General features: G+C 38.0%; 1 protein-coding gene across 2 annotated transcripts in view; it reads right to left on the reverse strand.

The window, feature by feature from the left end:
* The window catches only part of LUZP2 (leucine zipper protein 2), a 469,487-nt gene that overhangs the window by 373,340 nt on the left and 78,138 nt on the right, over nucleotides 1–18,009 (reverse strand). The window lies entirely within an intron of this gene.

The following is an 18,009-nucleotide window of genomic DNA, read 5'->3' on the forward strand; positions in this document are numbered from 1 at the left end:
TTGACAATTAAAGTGGTCCAAAGATGAAAAGATTCTACATAAGGGGAGGACTAATCTATCAAGAGAGACCAGAGGATATCTCGGAGGCAATGGTGTGGTAGGGATCTACTCTTCAACTAAAACCTGGGTGATGATATACCTCACACCCAAAAACTCTGTAGCATGGTCAGTCATCTTACTGTTTCTAATTTGGAAAAGCAGTGTTCTTTTGGAATCCACAAGTTAGTATCTTTTCCTAAACGTAAGTGTCTCAAGACCTAAGAGGCGACTGTCTTTGTATCCTCATTGCTTTGTTGATGAAGAAAACAGTTTCTAGTTAAAAGGGAGGCTCAGCACTTGACAGCTAAGCACAACAGGGATAATCCAATTAATACAACACCAAAACTTCTCATCATCTGTTATCTTCCTAGATTACTGACTTAAAAAAAAAAAAAAAAAAAAGAATTCCAGAGTGTACTGAATGGCTCAGAGAATGAAAAACAACCATTTTGGACATCTGAACAGATCCAAAGATTTCATGTTAATTACTACACCAATCCCTCATTTGCCCTGACTTTCTGGTGTCAGCAGGTTTGCAGTGCTGGCAACAAGCCCATCTTTGGAATTGGTTCTCTGAAGACAAAGACACCCCACTCTGCTGTCAAGAGCCTGCAGCTTTCCCTTGCACCATAAAGGATATACTTTAGACAGACACAGAACCAAACTGATTTCGGACTATTGCAAGGCTCTGCCTTTGAAGATGGTATAATAACCTGCCTGGGAGTCATATTTCTCAATAATACCCTTTTTTTTTTCCTCTGGAGAGGATTAGCTTATTTTCAGGGACAAAATGAAAGCATAATTTTAGTCTTCTGTGATACAGATATTTGCATATTAGTTTCTTCCCATCTTTTATTGCAATTACTTCCATTTAACCTGGCACCGTAATTATATTTTTCATCCATCTGGTTCCAAATTTTGTGTAAAGATTTAAATCATACAGCAGCTTCTACGTAAAGCCATCTAATATACTGTTTACCTTCTCCATCCCTGTTTTGGGAAACTCCTCTATTCACACAGTTTCAACAAATAAAAGTTTCAGGCAAAATAAGGCACTTTGTTTTTATTTATTTGCTTAGTGTATATATCCTTGCGCAGAAATGTTTCCATAGCTTATTTTTACTAATGGCACTCATCTGTTTACTCGTCTCTCACAAGACTACTCCTGGGAGGCAGAAACTCCCATTTTCCCTTCTGCATTTCCAGGGCCTGGTCTAACAATTCTGTACCTATAGGGCACAAAACAGATGCTTGATAGAGGTTCTTGACAGGACTAAAGAATGAATGAATATCACTTCTTATAATAAACTGACCTCTATTGTGATACTATGTAAGATGCACAGACAGAGTGGAAGGCGGCAAGACCAAAAAACATCACAAGCAAAATGCAGTTTTATTGCTTTACTTATCGGTGAACTTCTAGCTGTAAAATACAAGGACAGTTCTAACACTTACCTATAGTCTGGTGCTTTGTTAATTTTTGTCACAAAAAGTAATTATTCTCTTGTGAAGGCTTATCATGTCCCATTCCCCCTTTTAATCTGAATACATTTGCACATTTAAATTTATTGCCACTCACAGATCTTTAAAACCGTAGCACCCAACTTACTATGGGCAGCACCAAACATGGGGTCAGAAAGTCTGATACTTCTGAGATATAGGCTACCTGCTGACCAAGGATTTGGGTTAAAGAAAACTAAAGTAGGTTTTATCCCATATGGAGCTATTTTGAAAGAAACTTACTATAGTAAATGAGTATTACTATGCAAGAAGTTTTCCTATGAAATGAGTAGCATTACCCAAATTAAAGGTATAATATGAAAGTGTATCTGTGTGTGTATATACATGTGCACATATATATAATGAGCTGAAGTGTGAAATATGAAAATGCTGATAATTTAAAAATTAAAAAATATAGATATTTGTATGTATCTATGTATACATATACATAGACTTAAAGTACGCATATTTAATATTTAAACTTCATCTATGTCTGCATAATAACTCCTTGGCAAATGAACATGTATTCCTTTCAATTCAACCCATTTCCTCTAACAGCACTCATAATGGCAATCTTTTATTGCAATCACCACTATACACAGTGGTCCCTTTGCCTCTTAATCATAAAACAGCATGATAACATAGACCAACTGGACATATCCTCCTTATAGTTTGACATTTTAGCTGCAAAATAGAGATTAAAAATTGTATTGTTGGAGTTTCATTTTTTTCTGAACAGGGATATCTTGAATATTGATAGCCAATTATAACAATAGCAGATCATTTCTGATATTATTGTTCCTGCAGTTTGGGTCCCTACACCCTAATCCCTGGATATCACTCTTTTCTAGATGATTACTGAGCCAATATACTTAGTTTTTATAAAATCTCTGGGGAACAGGGATCACTCCAAAAATGTTATTTTTTGCTTAACACAGAATTGGGAGTCCTATTGCCAACTGCCACTGTCTGTGAATTCCTGACTAAATTTTTTTTATGTCATTTTGGGTGTTCTATAATAAGGCAGCAGGCTACTTTACCAACACCCAATTAGCTTGTTAATAAACTCCTTACTCCCGGGGCGCCTGCGTGGCTCAGTCATTAAGTGTCTGCCTTCGGCTCAGGTCATGATCCCAGGGTCCTGGGATCGAGCCCCGCATCGGGCTCCCTGCTCAGCGGGGAGCCTGCTTCTCCCTCTCCCACTCCCCCTGCTTGTGTTCCCTCTCTCGCTGTGTCTCTCTCTGTCAAAAAATAAATATTTAAAATAAACAAACTCCTTACTCACAATAATTAACGTTATATTTGCCTCAATATATTTACTATATTCTGTCATCACTGATTATGGTGCTTCTGTTCCCTAACCTGGAAATATCCTTCCTAGATCCTGTCACTGCTATAAATCTCTACCAATCTCTCATAGGCCAGCTCAAATGCAACACTCTTCCATGAATTGTACCTAGTCTCCCAGCAGACTTAATCTTTCCCTTTCTTAAGACACACACAAATTTTGAAATCTGGCTTTAGAACTTATTCTACCTTATATATTGTTATTTGTAGGATCATATGAAATAGTTACAGAAGTAATATATTGTTTGCTATATAGAGAAAAAGTAAAGTGCAGGATAGATGTGAGGTGATTGAATTGATGCCTCAAGAGATATAAAGCTGATACCTTGGGATTATATTCCTTCTGTTGTAGCATATGGAGCTGAAATGGAAAGAAAAAATGGGAGATATTTCCAAGTATCTTTTAAGGTTCTACTGCTATAGTCTGTAAACTCCCCGGTACACAGATAAAACTAAGCTACTTTAGCATGTAGATGCAGTGGTTTAAGTAATACCCTAGTATGCACAAAAGTCTCTTGTGTTAGGAAAACCAATGTAAGTATTATGCTAAAAAGGTCTTGAAATTTTAACAGTCGAAAGTGTTACATTTAGTCCACATCTCCAGAGCCAAAAGTATTTTAGTATGACATGAGGCCTTATCCTATGCTGAGTATGAATTCTCTGAAAACAAAGGTAATGCATTCTACTTCTTGTAGATTCTGCTGTCAAACTCCCTTGTCATTTCTTCATTAAAATCCACAAAACGATGATGTGTTTTACAGTCTTGCATTCTCTCCACCGGTCTCCCGAATTTTTGATGATGTCTTCACCGGTCTCTGCCTGCCCTTGGCTTTTGCGAAGCATGAATTTATTTGCAAAAATGTGACATTTTAATATTGAAGTCAAATACCTAAAAAGATGAATAATCCCTAATCCCAGTAGAGTTAACAGGTGTATACTGGTTTGTGGTACACACACCACCCAGCAGCAACTGGGAGTCTATCCAGGCCTATTTCCCATAAAGTAGTTTGCCACTGAAGAGAATGAATTTGAGTTCACTACTGACCTGAGCCTAATGTCAATCAGTGACCCAGAAAAGTTTTATGCCCCAATACCGATTAGTTTGCTTTGGAGCACCTGACATTTTGAAGCAATTAGAGGGCACTGGATCTGTAAAAAGCACTCTGTGTTGGTACTCGACAGAGCTGAACTTTTGTGCTTCGGCCCATGTAATAAAAGCTATCAGAGCTGCCCCTTTTTTTGAGAATCTAATAGAACTGACCCTACATATTGACAAAGATTAAACTTCCTTTGCTAAAGTTTGAGAAGCACAACATTCCTTTGAAGGACTTACAAGAGTATTCAAAACCTCTACAGGCAATGCTAAATTTCCATGTTAACTTACCAAGGCCATTATATATGTACTAGACCCTTTACCTAGGTTAAATAAATGATGTATATCATAATATACATAATGTAATTGTTAATCATTGATAAATAAGTACAATATTGTTTACAGAATTGGGCCTGGCATTTATTACATTTCACTGGAGGGGGAAAAAAATAGGATCTAATGCAGGATACCAAAGAGAAAGTAGGGCTGTTCGTCTACGGGGATGACATGTCTTACTGGGCCACCAAAGTTTGTATTCCTGCATAACTTGAGAGTGTGTTTTTCCTGAGGGCACCAAAAGTGTGAATGTGAATGCTAAAGCTGAAATGGTAGTTTCTTGTTAGTTTTATTTATTTTTTCATTCCTACAGTTGTGGATGCGTAAAATAATGCATTGGTTTCTCAACAGTGCTGTTAGTTACTGCCTTAAACACTACCTATGACTCCATCAAAACATTACCCAAAGATTGAAATCGTTAATAGACTCCTGACAGTGCATAGCACTGAGCTTGGAATAAGAAGCACAGACTTTCGGAGCACCTGAGTGACTCAGTCGGTTAAGCATCTCACTCTTGGTTTTGGCTCAGGTCATGATCTCATGGGTCAGGAGATGGAGCCCCACATCAGGCTCTGTGCTCAGCAGGGAGTCCACTTGAAGATTCTCTCCTCTGCCCCTCCCCCCACTCGTGTGTGCGAACTCTCTCTCTCTCAAATAAATAAATAAAAAACCTTTAAAAAAAACAAACAGCAGTGTAGATTTTCTCTAGGACATTTTTTTTCTTTTGGTTTCTCTTATTTCTGACCCAAATTTGTCACTTTCAATTACATAAATTAAAGATCGAAACAAAATTGTATATAACTTTGTATCCAAGTAAGGATTAATTATAAATTTAGAATAAAGATATCCCTTCCTATCTTTAACAATTTAAGTGTCTCTAAGTGCAGAGGAGAAACAAAGAAACAATGTAAATGTGAACTGAATCTTGTTCTCTGAAAGATTAGGTACCATATGGTGTAGAAGGTGACAGCTTCCAAAGATGGTCACAGCAGTATTTTCCTTCCCACTTTCTCTCTTACAATGTTACTTTGCCTCTCCCTTAACATGGGGTTTAAGTCCCTTCCTCTTGAATGGACTTAGTGACTTGCTTCATTAATAAAATTCAACATGAAGGGTGCCTGGGTGGCTCAGACGGTTAAGCGTCTGCCTTCGGCTCAGGTCATGATCCCAGGGTCCTGGGATCGAGTCCCACATTGGGCTCCTTGCTGAGCAGGGAGCCTGCTTCTCCCTCTCCCTCTGCCTGCCACTCCCCCTGCTTGTACTCGCTCTCTGTGTCAAATAAAATATAAAAAAATCTTTTAAATTAAAAAAAATAAAAATAAATAAAATTCAACATAAGCAATGAAATGTGATATCTCAAGTCAGTTAAAAAAAAAAAAAAAAACACTTGCAGCTTCTGCAAGAAACTCCTGGAACACCCACACTTTGGATATTGGTCCCGGGGACCCAGCTTCTAAGTGGTGAGAAGCCTAAGCTGAGTGGGTGACTAACCCTCTCACTAGGCCCAACACCGTGGGAGTTCCCAGGATGTGGGACTTCCAATACGAAAATCAGGAATGTCCTTGCAAAACCAGGGCAAACTGGCCAACCTGAAAGAAAAGCCCATCGTAGCACTGCAGACCACGGGCTCAGCGGAGCTCCCAGCCAACATCGGCTATGTATGTGAGTGAGCTCTCACGGGCAGGCATTAGTCGACATCTGAATACAGCCTCATGAGAGACACCATGGAAGAATTAGTCAACTGAATCCAGTCAACCCGCAAAATCATGAGAAGGGATAATAAATTATTACTGGAGCAGTTTGCTCCTTAGATGAAGATATTAGGGATAATGATATAAAAAGCCAAAAATTATCATTTTTAAATTAGACTTATAATGTAAGTCAGAGAAAGATAAAATGCTATAGGAAAGATTGAGATACAGTATTATCCGAGTGGAGAAAACTTTATTTTAGCTTAAAGGCCAAAGTGATCAGTCTAAGCAATTTGAGGGAAGTACAACTCACCTAAAGACATGGGTGTGCGGAAATGTAGAAGAGACAATGAAGGTAAAGCATTGCAGACACACTATAGGAGTGAAAGAAAGGATGGGAGTGAGAAAGTAAACAAGAACACAGTGAGCATAATGGAATAGTGAAATAAGGCTGTACATTAAGACTCATACAATGGAAGACCTTGATAGCAATTATTTGGAAAGCATGCGAGAGGCAGGCAAGTTTTAGACAGATTAACCTTATGGTGCTGTCCAGCTCAGAAGAGACACCTGGGAGAAGCTGAGAGTCCCACTAGGAGCGCATCGCCATCAGCCCCGAGACTTACTGAAAGTGAACTGGCATTTAAAATACTGCACAGGCCAAGCCTTCTACACAGGAATCCCCATCTATCCCACTACCTTTTCCATTAAAATTTGAAACTAAGAAAAACACCTTCTAATGGCAAAGTTTCACATTTAAAATTGTTCACATCTTACAGGAAAAAAGTAAAAGTCTACCGGAGGCAGTGGGAAACGAAAGAATGGGTATTGTTTGACTTGTGTGTATCACTGACAGATGTCTGTAATGGATTCTAGTCTAAAAGGTACAAAGCATTCTATTGAAAGACTGGCCTCTTTTCGGGGTAATTCTATTTCTCTTTGTCTATCCCTGTTATTATATGGCTCTGACTTTTTTTTTTAAGATTTTATTTATTTATTTGAGAGAGAGAGAGCACAAGAGGGAAGAGGGTCAGAGGGAGAAGCAGACTCCCTGCCGAGCAGGGAGCCCGATGCGGGACTCGATCCCGGGACTCCGGGATCATGACCTGAGCTGAAGGCAGTCGCTTAACCAACTGAGCCACCCAGGCGCCCGGCTCTGACTTTTAAAAGGAGTATTTTACTACCTCTTCTCACACTAGGCAAAACCTTCACTGCCAGCATATTTATAAGGTCATTTCTATTGTGCTCTTCTTCAGTCCAGAGTGACACTCAGAAAAAGGTTCTCTCCCAGCACACTCCCATTGCTTCGGCTGAATTGCAGGCTGTGCTGCAAACGTGTCTCTTGTGAGGGTTTAGCATTCAGAAGACCATGTCAGGACCACTAAGTAAAGCTGAAGTAAAGTCTTCTGGATATAGACCAGGCCGTGTACAATGTAGACAGCCATGCTGAGATGGTGAGAACCGAGGAAAATACAAACCTGGAGAAATACCATAAAACACACAGCTTACCTTCATCAGTATGTCACATGCTTTTGCTCATATCATTTTGGTTCTGTCTCTTAAATAAACAATTGCATTTAAAAATACTGTAATGCTGACAATATTCCTTATAAAATCAAAATCTCAAATCAAATGTGAAATGTTCCACAAATTCTAATCACTCACATTTATGAAAAGAGTAGATTTGGTTGAATGAATCACCCAAGAGACTATGACATGGCATATTAAGAATGTGAGGAAGAATGAATCTGAAGATCTGGCACAATGTGCCAATTAAAGGTAGTTAATGTCTGCTCAGGATAAAAGCAACAAAATTCACAGTGAAAAGTACTGACAGCTAAAAGGTAACCATACACAGAATGTGCCCTGGTGGGTTTTTCCGTTTTCATTAGCACTCTCACTGCTCACTACATACTTTCCCCAATGGCTCTTTGTTAATCTGCACGAGAGAGAATAGGTGTATTACAGAACAGTCACCATTGGCTAAAAAGGGCTGTAATGAAAATTAGAAGGCATTTGTTTTCCATGAGACAATATGTTTTGGGCAATAATTGTTCAAATAGTTTTAGTGACTATCTTAGTAATAAATAATTTTAGAATTAATTGTTACTTTTGTACTGAATGCCAGAAATGTCTCCCCCAAAGTGGAGCCTGCTCTGTGGATATGAATGCATTCAATTTCATGAATGGTGTCCAAATGATATCTATCATGATCCCAACTTTTCAGAGGGCAAAAGAGAACTGCTGGAAAGTTACAGGACTTGCTCAATGTCCTGTCATACAACTAAACTTAAGCTACAGCCATTCCATGGATTTTAGAGATTCCAGCTTCATGGAACAAATTAAAAGGCAAAATCAGAATCTGAATGATGTCAACTCTGAAGTCTGTTCTTACTGCAATTTCCCACTACCACAGTTTATTTATTTTCAAAGGGATGTAGAACAGCAGTTGTGACTAAGATATCTGGATTCTAGAAATTAGAGAAGCAGAGGTTAATTGAATCAACTAATATCCCAAACTATCAATATATTAAAACCAGAAAGGCAGCGTTAGTGGATATGGAAAGAGTTGATCTTCGTACTTGGGTTGACCTGGGTCTAAAACATTATTCTGCCCTTCATTTGGTGTGTGACCTTGGTCAAGCAATTACCTTTTCTCCATTTTGGTTTGTCCACATGAAAGTAAGCTAACGATGCTATTTTGAAGAATAAAGGATATTGTAAATTTGCTGGTAGGCATATAATAAATGTTCAAAAAGAGCAAATATTAATAATTCTTGAGTGAGGACAAGCACTTTGCACTGGTCCTGGCTATATTCCCATTAAACACAACAGCATTTAAAGCATAGACGGTGTTTAATAAATATTTGTAGAACGAAAAAGAAATAGTTACCTTTAAAATCTATACATAAGCCAAAGAGGGAATGTTACTAGAATTCTCTACATGTATAATTCATGTTGAAATAGGGCAAGATAGTACCTAAGACACTCATGGAAGTAAAAGCACATATTTTAGGATTTTAGAAAGCATGGATATGATTAAACTTCCTATTCTGAATTATCTCACTTTTTGAAATATTACCTTAATGACACCTATATTTAGCAATAAATGGTACTTTATAAAGAGGAAAGGATCAATATTTATAAATTAGTGAAGAAGGATTAATCACTAGATTGTATCTCTATCACAAAGTAAAGGTTATACAAAGTTAAATAAAGGTTAAATAAAGTCAATTAAAAATATGAATAAAAACAACTCAATTTAATGCCTTTAATATTTGATGGTATGCAATAAAACATTATCAACTGGTGAAAAAATATAGAAATGTGTTACACAGTAGCTCTATCACCATATTAAGAACGACAAGGCATACTTTTTATAAAGAGTCTCATATTCTGCTAGTTATAATACCTTTAATTGTTGATTTTGAGGAGATGCTTCCAGGATAGTATTCTATGAAACATTCACATTTCTTGATGTGAGGCTGAATGCCAAGTATACATTCCAGGAAGATAAAGTTTTATTTTACAAATCAAAGAAGAAAAATAGGACAATATCAAATGTACATAAACCAAAGCAAAATATCCCAAGTATTGAAACCCAAACTAGAATAGTAGACATTAGGAGGAAGCACACAACTTTTTTTCTCAAACCCCAATCCCTTCAATTATGAATGTAGTTGCTGTCATTTCATGCTCAAGATTCAGCGTTTGAATTGAAAATATTCAGTTTGGGATCAGATCAGCTGAAAAGGCTCTTATTCAACATTCAATTATAAGCCACACTGAAAATAAATGAGGCAACAGGTCAAGGTCAGACCTAGCAAGAAGACAGAATTTCTCTGTCATAAAGAATTCCAAGCAGTGGTCTTTTTGTTAACCTACAATTATGTACATACTTCACATGATTTGAAGAAAATGTGAAGACCTCATGACAAAAATCCTAAGTTTCAAGACAAATTAATGTAAAGAATCATTTGAATTCCTCCAAGTGGATTCAATTCTCCCTTCAGTTTATACAATGCCTATTAGAGCTTGCCTCAGCAAGAAACTAAGATATTTGGAGTCTGATGTCAGAATACCTCGCACTTGATAGCAAGTTAATAAATCAAAGACAATGGAATCCGTGAGCCACAGGAACTTTAAAGGGTATCTAGTTCAATCCCATTCACGTTAGTGAGGAGGAAATTAAGGATGTTAAGTTTTTTAAAACACTTTCACATGTATCACCTCACGTATTCTCACAGTAGCTTTGTGGAGCAGGGACGAGCTCTCTAGGGGAAGAAGACAGGGTATCTTTTGGAAGGTCACTGAAGGCAATAGGAGACCTGGGAGACACCAGGATCTAAAGAGGAGCACAAACAATTCAGAGTGTCTGCGGTGATGAATTAGGGATCCAGGAATAACGAGAAATCTACAGACAGCTCACAGGAGACAATCAGATGGCATGTCCAATAGCTATGACATTATGAGCTCTGGGATTTACAGAGCCAGCGTTTATTTACAGAAGTGAGAGAACAGAATGAGACACACAAATGGCCAAATGAATAACTGAAGTCTGAATTGGCTGAGAAATATACCCCACCAGCAAGAAAGTAAGCAGGGATGTTTGCTCCTTCAACCGCAGTTGAGGCCCAAGGCGGCTTAGGAGACAGTTCTAAGTATTTGGAGGTGAGAAGCACATGGATGGGGGTCAGGATCTTTATTTTATTAACTGCTGACTTTGAAAAAATTGCACATCCTCTCTAGGCTTCAGTTCTTCATCTAGTATAGTAGCTTCCTCTATACTAGTAGCTTTATCACAGAACTATGAAGATAAAATGAAAAAAGGAATATAAATTGTTATTAATGAGGGCTTGGAATTCCATATATGCTCAACCCAAAGAAGTTACTAATATTACTACCCCTATTAGTATCCTTATTTTAAAATATAATATTGTCTTTTAAAAAATCATTTATTTATTTGTTTTTAAGTGAGCCTGAACCTGGGGTTTGGAGATGGCTAACAGGCTGGGATAGTTCCCTGGGGACTTAAGCATCTTATCCAAAATCATTAGAAACAGACTAGAAAGCCAGGTTCCTTGTTATCCACATGTCCTTTAACCACCTTTTTTTTTTTTAAAGATTTTATGATGAGAGAGAGAGAGAGAAAGCATGAGCGGGGGGGGAGGGGCAGAGGGAAAGGAAATAGCAGGCTCCCCACTGAGCAGGGAGCCTGACGCGGGGCTCGATCCCAGGACCCCAGGATCACGACCCGAGCCAAAGGCAGACGCTTAACTGACTGAGCCACCCAGGAGCCCATCAACCACATTTTAATTAAAAAAAAAAAAGGGGGGCGCCTGGGTGGCTCAGTTGGTTGGGCAACTGCCTTCGGCTCGGGTCGTGATCCTGGGGTCCCGGGATCGAGTCCCGCATCAGGCTCCCTGCTCGGCGGGGAGTCTGCTTCTCCCTCTGACCCTCTTCCCTCTCATGCTTTCTCTCTCATTCTCTCCTCTCTCTCTCTCTCAAATAAATAGATGGAATCTTAAAAAAAAAAAAAATCAATTTTCTTGACATTCTCAAAGGACCAGTTAAATGAAGTCACATGTTACAACCCAGGTCATATATTACCGTTAATCTTAGTTTCAGAGAAACTCCACTTTGCGCATCATGAGATTTCTAATTCACTGACAAATAGGAGGGCTTGCCTTTAAAGCCTCTCTTTCTGGTGTATGTGAACTGTATGATCCATGAGTCAAGAATGGATCAGCAAATTCAGAGATAAGTGATGAGTCACCTAATAAGGGGATATTTTTTCCTCTTCAATATAAAGTAAATACACCAAAAAATTACATTTTAATTGAAAACAAGAAAGAACAAAGTTGTAAATAATTTATGAAAAACAAGGAAAAAGAAAAAAAAGTTTAAAAAATTAATGTCAGGGGCACCTCGGTGGCTCAGTCAGTTGAGCGGCCAACTCTTGATCTCGGCTCAGGTTTTGATCTCAGGGTCACGAGTTCATGCCCCATGTTGGGCTCCATGCTGGGGGTTGAGCCTACACACACACACACACACACACACACACTATATGTATATATATATATAGAGAGAGAGAGAGAGACATCAAAAGATACCCTATATCCTACCACACTCAAGTTTTCTGTGTTTCTCTCTGTATTAGACCTTAGCCTCATCCAGGGGGACACCTGTACTGAATGACCTCTCCCTATTTCCTGAAAGGAAAATTCAGAGGGACATATAATGTCTAACATGCTAAGAACATCTTGGAAGACCTTCTTCAATACTTCTATGCAATTTGTGCTTTTTAATCCCCTTTGCTCCCATAGCATCTTTGTATTGGGCATATATATTTCATTTACTTAAAGACAACAACAAAGCTGTCCAAGCTGAGAATCTCTTGAAGGTACAGACTGTGTCATATTTATTTCTATGTCCCCACTATTAAGTGCAGTGCCAGGTACCCAATAGGTACTTAAGAAATATTTAGTTACCACAGCAGTTTTAGTTTTCAAAAATAGTCTAAATACTTTCCTATAACCTTCATACTGTTGTACTTCACAACTGATTTCCTGAAACAGAATCTCACCCCCAGTGTCAAGAATTACAGACGGGAATGCCCATGGAACAAGCTGACCACAGTTTTTCTAAGAATCAGAAGCCTAGGAAAGCCCTCCATTCTTTCTCCTCTCCCTCCCTCCCTCCCTCCCTCCCTCTCTCTCTCTCTCTCTCTCTCTCTCTCATCCTGTTGGAATGGTGAATCTAATTCCAGGTAGGAAAGTCTGCAATGGGATACCCAGTGAAGCCACCACCAGCTTCTCCCTTGTACAATACCAATTTAACCCTCCTCCCCCACCTTCGTCCTGCTCCACGGCTCTCTGGTTCTTTCACAAAGGAAAGATTTTATGTATGCTATCAAGGTCAGACTCATGAAGAAACACAATCAACCTGAGCAGAGAACTTAGATAGGCTCACATTCACATTAACTGAATTATAAGAATGAAAGGATAAGAACTTACATATTTTGTCCCTTTAGCTAACTCTCTGCAAGAAAAACAGTCGTAGTACAAATTGTTTTGACACAGGACTTTGGAAAATTCCCGACTTAACTTTTAAAGGATTATTTTGTTAAATAAAGCTACCCATATACCGAAGGGCAGAAGCTTTTGATAACTCAAATTCAACAAATATAATTTGGCTTTAAATTGATACAATGAATTAGAACTAGTTAGAATCTGCTCTGGTAATAACATTCTAGGAAGAAAATACAAAAATCATACATGCCCAAAGAATATTTGTAATTCAATTCTAGTATACAGGCAATGCAAGATTGAGTTCCCTAGTGAGGATTAATTATTCCCTGTAATGTTCACACATTTGAATTTTAACACTAATGGCATCATGCTTGTTCCCATTCATAGTTTTCTAATTTGCGTTACATTTGTAATGATCACCAACAACATCACTCATCTTTTATTAAGAATGAAAACAGATCAATATTGATTTCATAAAAACTTATGACAGTTTAATGGTTATGCATCTTTGAAGTTCAAGCCACTTCAACTAAGATAATAAGCTCATGGGGGGTCTGAATCCATCTTTAAAAAAAAAGATTTTGTTGCTATGCCTGAGAAGATATATTTTTCTTAGAATTTCTTTATAAAATGAAACTCCTCAGATGTCTGAGGAGAAAGCAAATATCTATGTGGACTTCATAAATAACACCACTCTAAAAATCAAAACAGAAGTATAATGGCTTCAAGATCACACAGGAGAAATGAGAGAGTAATGGGATATGGAATTATTTAGTTTGAGATTAGAAAGACAAAGTTTAGATTCATTGTTTCTACAGACTATGACTGAACATGACTTACCTTTCTATTTCTATGGAAAGCACAAAGAACCACAATCGAAAACATTTCCTCCTTTGTGAAAGTGACTGTGGGTTTTAGTCATTCCTTTGTGTTTTCCACAAAAGGAATTTGAGAAAGAAATGGAGGAATAATAACAGCTAATTTTGTTGAACTATTAGGCATGCTAAAAGACTTGAAAAAGAAAGTTTAGGATGAACAGTAAAGAGTATATAGGTCAATGAAGAAAATATACTTTAAAGTTTCCTGTTGTTCATTTCTCTCCCACCGGACATGGCTAATGATACATTGGCTAATTTTTGTCTTCATTAACCATCTAGTATTTAGTGTTGGAAACAGTATTCTCAAATCACATTATAGTAATTTCATTTCCTATGAGGTAAAACACAACATTCAACAAAATAAGTCTAAGAGCTGCTTTTTAAGACCCACCCAGCCCTGCATAAAAAGGAGTCACATTCATAACTTTTTTTTTTCTCCCTTTACCTTTATGTCACTTCTATGTTCAACAGCCCAAAAAGGATTCCCAAGGCCTCCTAAAAAAAGACTTTTTCAGCAGAGACCAGGAAACACAAAAGAAGTATATAAATTTTCTCAATTAAAAAAAAGAATATACCCCACCTACTTAAAAAGGAGTGTGATAAATAAAATAGCCTATGTAGTACAGAGATGAGAGTGGAAAAAAAAAAAAAAACAGAATGGCTAAGCTGGAAAAATCCTGTTAGTTTAAGCAATTCAGTGAGACATAAAATGATGACTCAAGAAACTAAGAGCAATAAAATTCAATTTGGAACCTGACGCTGGCTATTGATGCACAAGCAAGCCTTAGTCCTGAATTCTAGCAGATGGCAGTTGGACAAGCCCAGTCAAACAGAGTCAGAGTTTCACTGAACGTATGGGACAGAAGCTTTCCTTCAGAACAGCAGCACGGAAGTTTTCTTACCAAATTTCAAGATATGCAAGTCCATTAAATAAACACTGAGAATAATCTGAGGAGTAAGGCAGTCTCTGTGCATGTTTTCTCTCTCATTCACTAAATTCACTCATGTTCATACTGTCCTTGTACATTTTTAGCATTCAGACCGCACAGACAGAGCATCTAAGTGTTCCATGTACATCCTGGCCAAAGAAGGACTCATCAACCTGCAAACCCAGGCTCTGCCACTTCCTGGATATGACCTTGAGAAAATAAGTCATTGACAAAACAGGAATGAAAGCAACTATTTCACAGAGTTTTCAGGAGAATGAAATTAGATCTTATAGGTGATGTGCATACAAGTACTCAGCTCTTGCTGACAACTATTTTTTAGCTACAAACTCTGAATGTGGTTGTGAGGATACCGGCTGGTTAGGATCAATTATTTATGTCTTTGCCTTCTCGAAATTGTAGTTCCAAGTCCTCCAAACTTTCCTCAAAGGCTGTATTTATTTTTAAACCATATTCGCCTTTGCGGTTTCCTTCTTAGAATAAATTGTAACCACAGGCCATTATTAAGTTTAGAAGGAGAGAGGTCCCATCCCTGACTAACAGTTTTGTTGTCAAATACAAGGGCAAGACACAGACTCTTCAAGAAGCTAGATGCTTACTCTCAAAACTGTATGGTGGGGGCGCCTGGGTGGCTCAGTTGGTTAAGCGACTGCCTTCGGCTCAGGTCATGGTCCTGGAGTCCCGGGATCGAGTCCCGGGCTCCCAGCTCAGCAGGGAGTCTGCTTCTCCCTCTGGCCCTCTTGGATCTTGTGCGCGCGCGCTCTCTCTCTCTCTCTCTCTCAAGTGAATAAATAAAATCTTTAAAAAAAAAAACTGTATGGTGGTTATAAAATGCAATTTAGAATCTTCTGTATTTATCAAACTGAAAGCCTAACAGTGATTATATACAACTTAAATAGGAAGCTTTTTTTTTTCTGAAATATCAATATTGGGAGTTCAAGGAGCCAGAATCTTTCTGAATATTCACCATTATATTCTTAGAGAAAACAATAAATGGGAAGTTAAAAAGCTGATATAAAACATTTCACTAAAATAATAACTGAAACTTCCAAAAGCTGTGCTGGTATCTATACAAAGGCAGCCAAAGTTAAGAGGATCTTCAGAACATGTGTCATTCAAGCTATAAATAGAAGGGAGAACAAAGAGGGCACATAGTCAAGTAAGACTGAGAAACATTTCATTAACTGAGGTTTAACAAGTCTGATTTTGTTACTTCACTCAGTATGCTGCCATTCCCACTGACTTCCCAAGATGAGAATATGAAATACGGTATTTCCAAAAGTTTTTGACCACAGAATCCTATTTCAAAGGGTACCTCATAGAAATAGGGTTTTGAATAACACACTTTAGAAATCAGTCCAGCCTCCTTTCAAGACTCTGTCTATTGTTTGGATTTGGCCAGTGACCACATGGCAAGAGCAAACCACTGCAAAACCCTGAGATTCCTTGTACCTGCAGGGACGGCAGCACCTTTTCCAAAGAAAATGCTTTGTGACATTCGTATTCCATGGAAATTTAGCGAGAAATAAAACTTTCATTTAACCAGAAGTAATCAGAAAAACTCAAGAATTATGGAGATAAGTATATTTATTTACCAGTGAGTGTATCCTTAAGAACCCGGCTTTAACTCTTAGCTCTTAAGCATCAGAGGTAGTTTCTTAAATAAACACCATGCTAAATCACAGGTAGCTTGCTCCATACTCACATCATGCACTTTTGTGTTGATTTTGTTGTTAGGATGGAATGTATGCGTGTTGTATGTGTGTGTGTGTGTGTGTGTGTGTGTGTGTGTGTCTTCATAACCTCTGGATTTAAATAAACTGTGAATTTCATAGGGAAAGGATCACCACGCATTTCCAGACTTACAACTACACCTATAAAATAAAAAGAGGCTTAAATACATGATTTCTGAATTGATTCTTCTAGCCCACTTCCTTTAAGTTTTTATTTTAATCCCAGTTAGTTAAAATACAGTGTTATATTAGTTTCAGGTGTACAATATAGTGATTCAGCACTTCCATACATCATCTGGTGCTCACCACAAGTGCACTCCTTAATCCCTACCACCTATTTCACCCATGCCCCGCACCCACCTCCCTCAGGTAACCATCAGTTTGTTCTCTATGGTTAAGAGTTGGGTTTCTTCGCTTTTTCCTTTGCTCATTTGTTTCTTAAATTCTACGTATGAGTGAAATCATATGGTATGTCTTTCTGTGACTTATTTCGTTTAGCCTTATACTCTCTAGCTCCAGCCATGTCACTGCAAATGGCAAAATTTCATTCTTTTTTATGGCCGAATAACATTCCATTGTGTCTATATACGACATCTTTATTCACTCATCTATCAGTGGACATTTGGGCTGCTTCCGTAGTTTGGCGATTGTAAATAATGCTGCTGTAAACATAGTAGTGCATGTATCTCCTTGAATCAGTTGGGGTTTTTTGTTTGTTTGTTTGTTTTAGGTAAATACCCAGTAGTGCAATTGCTGGATCATAGGGTAGCTCTATTTTTAACTTTTTGGTGAACCTCCATACTGTTTTCCAGAGTGGCTGCATCAGTTTGCACTCCCACCAACAGTGTAACAGGGGTCCTTTTTCTCCACATCCTTGATAACACTTTGTTGTTTCTTGTGTTTATTTTAGCCATTCTGACAGGTGTGAGGTTAGAAAGCTCATAGTAGTTTTGATTTGCATTTCTCTCATGATTAGTGATGTTGAGCATCTTTTCATGTGTCTGTTCGCCGTCTGTATGTCTTCTTTGGAGAAATGTCTGCTCGTGTCTTCTGCCCATTTTTTAACTGGATTGTTTTTTGGGTGTTGAGTTTTTTAAGTTCTTTATATATTTTGGATACTAACCCTTTATCAGATATGTCATTTGCAAATATCTTCTTCCACTCACCAGCTTGTCTTTTAGTTTGTTGACTGTTTCCTTTGCTGTGCAGAAACTTACTTTGAGGCAGTCCCAATAGTTTATTTTTGTTTTTATTTCCCTTGCCTCAGGAGACTATCTAGAAAAATGTTGCTATGGCTAATGTCAGAGAAATTACTGCCTGTGTTCCCTTCTAGGATTTTTATGGTTTCATGTCTCACATTTAGGTCTATAATCCATTTTTAACTTATTTTTGGGTATGGTGTAAGAAAGAGGTC

The sequence above is a fragment of the Eumetopias jubatus genome, unplaced genomic scaffold (genome assembly GCF_037043125.1).
Source record: "Eumetopias jubatus isolate StellerSeaLion01/CBP00866 unplaced genomic scaffold, mEumJub1_p1.0 scaffold_13, whole genome shotgun sequence".
Taxonomy (NCBI): Eukaryota; Metazoa; Chordata; class Mammalia; order Carnivora; family Otariidae; genus Eumetopias; species Eumetopias jubatus.